Genomic DNA, 8,435 nt, shown 5'->3' with positions numbered 1-8,435 from the left:
CCTACTTATAAAGACGTGGACACCAGCCTTAGAGTGGAGACCCTGGCTGATCCTTTAACTACTGGAGTGTGCTCTAGATTTGAAGGTCAGAGTTCTCATGTATTTTTCCTGGTCCACTTAACTGCATCATCCAAACTTGATAAAAATGACCTTACAATGGCAGTAATTTTCTTGACAATATTAGGAAATGCAGGAAAGCAACTGAGAATAGACGGAAGACAAGTACTCAATGAGCTAGACTATCATAAAGATTATGTTTGGATGGGGGGAGGGTTACATCGTGCAGAATCTAAATCAATTACAAACAAACTCCCTCCTTCCAGGTCCAGGTGCCCAGAAGCCCCTTTGCACCAGACTAAGAATGCCAAGAAAAATCAATAAGCTATTGAATTGGGTTCTCTGGAGGAGAACAGAGTGTATTTTGTAATTTCAAAATAGCTCTTTTATTAGAGAGTTGAAGAGGGTAGGGCAGACATTACATTTCTATGAAATATAAGCTAGGCAACATTCAGATCTGTCTTAAAATTAATAGAGCTTCAATCTTTTTTATTTTGACAATAGATTGAGTTGTAATGCCTGCTAACTCTGTCTTCATTCTGATTTAGTAAGCATTTATTAAGAACAGTTTTATATTGCTCTAACTGCATCTCCAAACCTCTCTATCCCCTGGACACAAAATTAAATATAAAATGGATTGCAGCAGAGCTAAGTAAATAGATCCTTAATTTTCTCAAACAACTCACATATGTATAAAAAATAAATGTCATGGTGTTGGATGTTGGGAGCTGTGGAAAGGTAGTTCGTGTGTAGGTTTAGTTATCAAAATCCACAGCATATAGGATGACAGCTTTTGAAATACATAAACTGTTTCTCTCTCTGCTGTTTCCATAGCAACAGAGTGCACAAAGCCTTAGTTTTTGCACATAGAGAGAGAAAAAAAAAAATTGGGAATGGAGTCTGGAATTGTCTGGAACAAAAGAAGAATGTAGAAAATGGAAAATTAAGTATCTGTAGTCCCCAAGAGTCTTAGCCTTGTTCACGGTCCCTTCATGTTATTATTCAAAGTGTCTGTTTGAAGGGATATTGAGGTAGCTTTTAAGAGTCTTGTCAGGACCACAAAGGTTACAGCATCCCCCAACCCTTTGGCAAGCTAATAGACAATACAAATAACTCACTGCCACCTTTGCTTTGTGAAGTTTCTATATAGCTCCCTCCTTTGAGGCATTATGCTGGAGCCTCCTTGATCAACTATTGTTCTCTTTACTACACTTCAGGTTGATTGTTAAGATCTCACCATTTTCTACATCTTCTCATTCAGTTCATTAACTTTAAAGGGCCAATGGCCTGAAATTCAAGAGGAGTTTCACAAAGCAAGGAATGGGGATGGACCAAGTAGCCAAAATGTAAGAAATCCCTCACTTGGAGACTTCCCTTTTGGCCAAGACTTTGAAGCGCTGCATCAATTCTGAATTGATAAATCTCACTAACTGCCATATCATCTACATTATCATTTGTTGGGAAATTTCTATGACCATCATAGGAACTCAACCATTTCTTTGAGTTTGTCTTAGATTTTACCTCCTACAAGGCAACAAACTTGGCTAGATGCATATGTAAAAATTTTAGTATCTAGTCAATGCAATAAATATTATATTAAACTGCCCCTCACATATAAGAAAAAAAGCACAATTTAGTGAGACATACCAGTTTTCTTTGGTAAAACAAACCAGGAAAAGATATTTGACTTCAAAATAGAAGAAATAAAACTGCAAGATGTTCTTATAGGGACCCTCCTTCCAACCTGTTCCCCACCAATTAATAATACTACTAATAAATACTTAATAAATTCCTGATACTATTGAATCAATTCAGACACATGGCGGCACCATGTGCTGCAAAGTAGAACTGCACCATGGGATTTTTCTTCATAGAATCAGATTGCCCAGCCATTGCTTTGTAGAACCACCAATTTTCAGGTTAACAGTCTAGTGCAAAGGGAAACCTGTTGTTCTTATGTGCATTCAGTTGGTTCCAACTTACAGTGATGGTATGCAACAGAATGAAGCATTGCCCAGTCCCGTGCCATAATAATTGCTCTTATGTCTGAGTCCACGTTTGCTGCTACCATGTCAATCCATTTATTTCATTGAGGGTCTTCTTCTTTTTCCTTGGCCCTCCACTTTTCCAAAGGAAAGGCTTGTTGTTGTTCAGTGCCATCGAGTTGGTTTCAACTCATAGCAACCCTCTGTAGGGTTCCCAAAGAGTGGTTTGTGGGTTTGAACCATCGACTTTACGGTCAGCAGTTCAAAGCTTACCTTACATGCCACACCAGGAAAGCCCAGCACAAGTTACAAAGAGTGAGCTTTGCTGAACTCCAAACAACCCCACACCCTGGACTGGTGTCCCTGAAATTGGTATAATTCACGGTTGTTGCTGTTGTTCAGTGATGTCAAGTAGGTTTTCACTCATAGTGACACTGTATAGGGCTTCCGAGGAGCGTCTGGTGAGTTTGAACCATCCGCCCTGCAGTCCAGTGCATGGTCCTGTAGCATCACACCAAGACTCCACATACCCTATATTACCTAGTACCCTGCATGTTATAAATGTTAGCATGCTTATTGCTAACCTAAGGGTAGGAAGTTTAAGTCCACCCAGAGTGGCCCCAGAAGAAAGATCTGATGATCAACTTTCAAAAAAAAAAAAAATGCTATGAAGCACAGTTCTACTTTGACACACAAGAGTTTACCATGTGTTGGAATCGATTCTACAGCAACAGGCCCTTGTAACTAGCAGATAATTATGTTAGTAGAGATAAATTTACATAATTCCTCTCCCTATTATTCTCTGTTCTGTTGGGAACAAGTTCTGAATGGCACAGTAGTACCAAGACTAGGTATTTGAATTGATATTGCTTGAGCGTACCTGGAGCAGGAAGCTAATTGCTGGTCTTTGCTAGAAAAAAAATGCATGTAACACTGAAATCAGAAAGTTTAAAGGATGCTACTGTGGGTTTTTGCACAAGGGTCTCATGGGGTTTTTTTCTAAACACAGAACATGCCCTAAATATATGATAGACTGGATTAGTTCAGATGAAGCCATTACTGTCTATTTGTAAATAATAGACCTTTTAAAGGAGCATATGAATGGAAACATATTTAAGCAATAGACAACAATAGCTCCTAAGAGGCTTTTTGGGTTGATTGGGAAAATAAATAAAACATGTTTTCTAAAATTGCCAAAATATATACTGACCTGGTAGACCACAAGGAAAATTGCTGGATTCAAAAAGCATGTATTTAAAAGATAAATAATGAAAATAGAAAACTTAATTCAAATCCGTCTTAGCCAGCAACTCAAAAGGATTTTTCAACATTTTCAACTTTTATAATACTGAAGGCATATTGAAGTAGTTTATAAGAGTCTTTTGAGGACTTGAATGGTTATAGCATCCCTACCCCCCCACTGCACTTTTGACAAGCAGAGTTAGTAAAATAACTCATTGCCAACTTTACTTTGTAAAATGTCTGTATTTATTACTCCATCCTTCAAGGAATTCTTACTGAAACTTTCAACTAAAGATAGGAATAACCTATAGTATCTCATCCTCAAATAGCCAATACCATCTACTTTGTTGTTGCTTTCGGGGAGGTGAGTTGGGGGTAGGAGGCCAATACCTTTTTACTGAAAAATAAATTGTAGCTAGAGATAGAAAGAGAGTATTAGCATGCCACTGTAGGATAAATACCAGATTACTAACCACAAGTTCGGTGGTTCAAAGTCACCAGACGCTTCCCAAAAACTTTTTACAGGGTCTCTGTGAATTGGAACTGAGTCAATGACACTTAACAACAACAAAAGCATTAGCAAAAAACCTGTAGTAATCTGTCCTCCAATAGTCAACACCTTCATCTGGCATTCTTGCTATTTCTCCAACCACAAGTTTACAGAAACTGAAGGAAAACTCATGTTTGCTGACTTGTCACTGTTCTTCAAATTATGTTTTATTGCTACTCCTGAAAACAAGCCAAAGGACTCTGCCATGTGAGTTGATGCTGACCCTGAGACCATTTGACGACCTGACCCTCTTCCTTTGGTGTGTGAAGAAGGAGTACAATGTATAGGGCAGTAGTCCAATGTCCTGAGGCCTACTTCCCTTGTAGCAGTCAGGGACCTGCTCCAGTGAGGAGCGGGAAATCTAAAATTCTTCTGACTTTCATTTGGCCCAGACCCTACCTTGTCATGGCTGGCTCTGTGAGTATCATCTCTCCCTTCAATCAACCTGTAATGTTTTAAAACCCTTTACCTTTTTTAGCAACCAAACAATCTCTTCTAAAATCTCCTATGACTTTCCTTTATACTCTTTAGTGATTTTACAATTGTTCATCTCTAAGTGTTCACATTAGTCTTTCCTTATCATATGCTCTGTCCATTCTTCTTTTTTTCCCCTTACTTTCATTTGAACCTTTCTCACATTCTCGCTGAAGAGGTTGGAAATTGCTTTTGCTGAGAATCCAAAAGATATCACTGCATTGTGAGCTCATTTCATGCAGGTCAGCTATGAATTCTGCAAACTGTGTTCCATGTTTCCCTTCATTTTCACCACCGGCGATATCATTTCATTTAGGCTTTCTTGGTAACTGTTTTCTTCCTATATCCCTATTGCAGTATTTTCTCAGGCAGTCCTTGACCCTCTTTAAAAAAAGCTAGCTGCTTCTGTAAGTCCCTCATATACCCTTCTTAGAAGTGATTCTATGCTCAGCTAATGTGGCTTATTTACTTCTGTATCTGCTTTTGTCTTATTATTTTCATGTTGATTTATGTTTAATTGATAATCTTGAGTGGTGCAAATAGTTAACTGCTCAGTTGTTATCTGAAAATTAGCTGATTGGAGTGCACCCAGAGATGACTTAGAAGAAAACTCTGATGATCTACTCATGAAAATTCAGTTATTGATAACCCTATGGAGCACAGTTCTACATTGGCAGATATGATGCCATTGTGAGTTGAAATTTATTCAAAGACTACTGCTTTGTTTTTATTTAATCTAAACCATACTTCACTTTCCCCTCACCTCCCTCTAGAAATGCAGTCACCTTTTCAGAAAAATACTCATGGGAATCAAATATTCTAACCTTCATTGTTGAAGTAGGGTGGAGATTGGAAACAAAATTTACTTGGTCTCCTCACAGTCTTACGAGAAAAAGTCCTTGGATACTAACATTGAATCCTAGGTCTTCCAGAACTATAATTGACTGTGGTTTAGTCCATTCAATGTTAATCAAAATCTACAATGCCATAAATCAAATTCTACTTGCATTTACTTTCTAACTCACTACAGATGCTATTCTGTGTTCAACAGCTTTGACTGTGACACTGACACTATTTTGTGGTGACTGATGTGAAACCGTTTCTTCTACTATATCATCTCCTGGCCCCTATGGGATCCACAAGCTCCTCTCACAAGACGTGCATGGCATACCAGCCAATGGTTACCAAATTTAAGTTACTGCATTTGTAGAGTTCAAAAAATGATGACATGAAATACTAAATGGAGTTTTCAAATTGATGCTATTTATTGTTTTGGTAAAAGCCATCTTATCCATTTGTGAGAATACTTTATCATTTTATGCTTTTTTATGAAGATGGCACCAAAAGCCAAGAAAGAAGCCCATGCCCAACCCAAAGCTGAAGCCAAAGCAAAGGTGTTGAAGGCCAAGAAGGCAGTGCTGAAAGGTATCCACAGTGACAAAAAATAAGAAGATCTGCATGTCACCCACCTTCTGGTGGCCCAAGACTCTGAGGCTCCGAAAGCAGCCCAAATATCCTCAGAAGAGTGCCCTCAGGAGAAACAAACTTGATCACTATGCCATCATCAAGTTTCCTCTGACTACTGAGTCAGCCATTAAGAAGATTGAAGATAGCAACACACTTGTGTTCATTATGGATGTTAAGGCCAACAAGCACAGATCAAACAGGCTGTGAAGAAACTATGGCATTGATGTAGCCAAGGACAACACCTTGATCAGGCCTGATGGAGAAAAGAAGGCATATGTTCCACTGGCTCCTGACTATGATGCTTTGGATCTTGCCAACAAAATTGGCATCATCTAAATTGAGTCCAGCTGGCTAATTCAAAACATAAATGTTTTCAATACAAAAATAAAAGGAGAATAATTTATCATTTTACCCCTCCAATAGATATTCTCCATATGATGATACCCTTTAAACCAGTTTAGCCTGTTTCAGTCATGGGCCAGTAAGTGACAACAGAAGAGACTTGAAAAATTTTTTAATTTGGGTGAAGCGCAAGGATAATTGGAATGGGAAAACGTATGGGTCATGATTCCAATAGAAATTTAACCTCCCTCTTTGTTGTTGTTGTTAAGGTCCATTGAGTAGGTTCCAGCCAATAGCAACCCTGTATAGGGTTTCCGAGGAGTGACTGGTGAGCTTGAACTGATGACCTTGAGGTTCAAACCAACTTTGCAGTTGAGAGCATTTACCCACAGTACCACACCAGGACTCAACCTCCCTCTTTGGGTGACATAAACATTGCATAGGAACCAAATTTCTTTCCAGCAGATTGGGAAAAACAGTGGTTCCTGACTCAAAGATGGCAGCTAACTAGCCACATAGATGTGTGTCATTCACCACTGTTTTGTCAATAATCCAATCTCCTGTCAATAATCCAATCTCCTACATCTGTCTCCCGAAAGGATTCACTATGCCTCTTCTGGGCCTATATCTTCTGTTCTAGCTATTATTCCTGTTCACCCCAATTTTTAAGAGTTGGGCCTATTCCAGTTTGCTGTGTTAGTCATGGACTGAACTAGTTAGAACCATTTCTAAGCCTTGTACATTTATCACACCTCTTTTTAGTTCCTTAAAATAGATTCCTAGAAGTGAAGTTACTGGGCTTAATAACAAATTGTTTAAGGTTTTTAACACATAGTTCTGAGTGCTTTATAGAAATGGAATACTAATTTGCACTCTCCCCAGCACATATCATCATGCCCATCTCATTATACCTTCCACGTCACTAATCACTATAGTGATTAAAAAAAAGTAATACCAATCTGACAGGTTTTTAAATCTTTTTATTTAATTTTACATTTTTTAATACTTAATAAATGAATCTTTTCAAATCCTCATTATCCATACTAGTCCTAGAATTTGATCATGTGATTTAAATAATTGGTAGACACAACCCAATGTTTTATTTTGTTTTTCATTCTACTAGTGGATTTTGATTCTCCTGGACTATTGTTACATTGACCCAAAGAGGGTCTTGAAATATTGCATTAATAACTAACATCAGTCATATTGTTGTTGTTGTTGTTGTTGTTGTTAAGTGTCATTGAGTCAGTTCTAACTCATACCAACCCTGTCTAAAGTTTCCTAGGAGCGGATAGTGAGCTTGAATCACCGACCTTGTGGTTCAAACTGAGCTTGTAGTCTAGCACACTAACCCACAGCGCCACACATTAGTCATCTAGCATTTCATCATTTATTAGGCATTTTCAATGTATTGTATAATTTAATCTTCAACAGTTTTAGGAGTAATAGCCCTAAGATAGTTCTCATTGCTAGATGAGGAAACTAAAAATGAGAGAACTTAATGACTTCGTAAGACTGGTTAGGTATTTAGTGGCAAAGCCGCATCATGACATCATGACATGCCTGAGGGTCCTGGTATGACACTGTAAGATAAGCACTGGACTGCTAATCACAAGGTCTACAGTTCAAACCTACCAGTCACTTCTTGGAAACCCTTTACAGGGTCGATACAAGTCTAAACAGACTTGATGTCCATTTACAACAATAAAATCACACAGCTGAGACAGAGTCTCAAATCCACATAGTATGCTCTCTAGACAGAATTATTTTTCCCATCAGTCTACATCAGAGCTGCTCAATATGTGGTCCCCAAGGAACAGCACTGGCATTGCCTTGTATCTTTTGGAAATGAGGCTTCTCTGGCTCAGGTGTTTTGTATGCACACTGATGTCTGGTAGTGTAGTGGTTACGAGTCAGGTTGCTAACCTCAAGGTCAGCAGTTTGAAACTACCAGCCATTCCACAGGAGAAAGATGAGGCTTTCTGCTTCCATAAAGATTTATAGCCTTGGAAACCCTGTACAGCATCACTATGAGTCAGAACTGACTCCATGGTACACCGCCACTACCACCAAAGCTATAAGGAGGGAATAAATTATGTGTATGAAGATTCCTTAAATAATTTGTAAACTACTGATGGATACTTTTTTATCTTGTTTCTTTTACAGAAGCAAACCTGAAATTAAAAAGATTTCCATAACATTCCTTAATAAGCCTTTTTCTCCAGACAAACATAAGCATTAATCAAAAGCATTTTTAAATGTTGGTAGGTTCATGTACAAGAATTATACATTGATTTTTTTTTTTTTTAGTGCAAAAT

At 38.2% G+C, this 8,435-nt stretch overlaps 1 pseudogene; it reads left to right on the top strand.

Annotated features, from left to right (window-relative positions):
- Positions 1-5,642: 5,642 nt before the first annotated feature.
- LOC102828483 lies at positions 5,643-6,111 on the top strand (annotated as a pseudogene).
- Positions 6,112-8,435: the final 2,324 nt, after the last annotated feature.

This window comes from Chrysochloris asiatica, unplaced genomic scaffold, assembly GCF_000296735.1.
Source record: "Chrysochloris asiatica unplaced genomic scaffold, ChrAsi1.0 scaffold00017, whole genome shotgun sequence".
Taxonomy (NCBI): domain Eukaryota; kingdom Metazoa; phylum Chordata; class Mammalia; order Afrosoricida; family Chrysochloridae; genus Chrysochloris; species Chrysochloris asiatica.
This window is presented reverse-complemented; position numbering and strand designations above follow the sequence as displayed.